Source organism: Budorcas taxicolor, unplaced genomic scaffold (genome assembly GCF_023091745.1).
Source record: "Budorcas taxicolor isolate Tak-1 unplaced genomic scaffold, Takin1.1 scaffold756, whole genome shotgun sequence".
In the NCBI taxonomy this organism is placed as follows: Eukaryota; Metazoa; Chordata; class Mammalia; order Artiodactyla; family Bovidae; genus Budorcas; species Budorcas taxicolor.
In genome coordinates this window covers 1,728-2,500 of record NW_026292732.1, presented here as the reverse complement: position 1 = coordinate 2,500, position 773 = coordinate 1,728, and the positions used below count along the sequence as shown (strand labels likewise).

At 72.1% G+C, this 773-nt stretch overlaps 1 non-coding gene across 1 annotated transcript; it reads right to left on the bottom strand.

The window, feature by feature from the left end:
* Positions 1-304: 304 nt before the first annotated feature.
* On the bottom strand, positions 305-457 carry LOC128071462 (5.8S ribosomal RNA). The gene has a single exon (XR_008201877.1). It is a non-coding gene; the product is annotated as a 5.8S ribosomal RNA (ribosomal RNA).
* Positions 458-773: the final 316 nt, after the last annotated feature.

The window sequence follows — 773 nt, the reverse complement described above, 5'->3', positions numbered from 1 at the left end:
GGCGCGAGACCGTCCCCAACCCCCGACACCCCGCGCGCAGCAACACCCAAAGGCCGCTTGCGGCGCGACGAGGCGCTCCCGGGTGGGGGGGGAAGACCGACCCCAGAAGGCCCGGCAGGCCAGGGGCCTCGGCGCGACCTCGCGGTCCCCTTCTCCCTTTCTCGCGGGCAGCGTCTCCCCCACGGCCACAGAGCCTTCGGGGGGGGGGCGACGCCGTGTCTGCACTTAGGGGGACGGAGGGCCCGGCGGGCCCTGCGAGGACAGCCCCCAGCCGCGCACCCCGGAGGGGCGATTGATCGTCAAGCGACGCTCAGACAGGCGTAGCCCCGGGAGGAACCCGGGGCCGCAAGTGCGTTCGAAGTGTCGATGATCAATGTGTCCTGCAATTCACATTAATTCTCGCAGCTAGCTGCGTTCTTCATCGACGCACGAGCCGAGTGATCCACCGCTAAGAGTCGTACGAGCTTCGTGAAGCGTTTCGCTTCGGCGGGAGACCCGCCCCTGGCACGGCACACGTCCCGCCCCCACCCCGGCTCCCTCCCCGGAGGTGGGAGTCGGGTGGTGGGGGGGTTGCCTCCGGCCGGCCAAGCCAGACAGAACACAGCAGAACGGAGGGGCCGGGAAACGTTTCACACGACGGGGCACCCGGCGCCGACACGCCAGGGTGGGTGCGGGCACCCCACAGGCGCCCGGGGGGTTCCCACCCTCCCCCAGGGACGCGGGAGGGGCGCGCGCACGCGCCGCACACGGCCACGGGCCACGCGACGACCGCC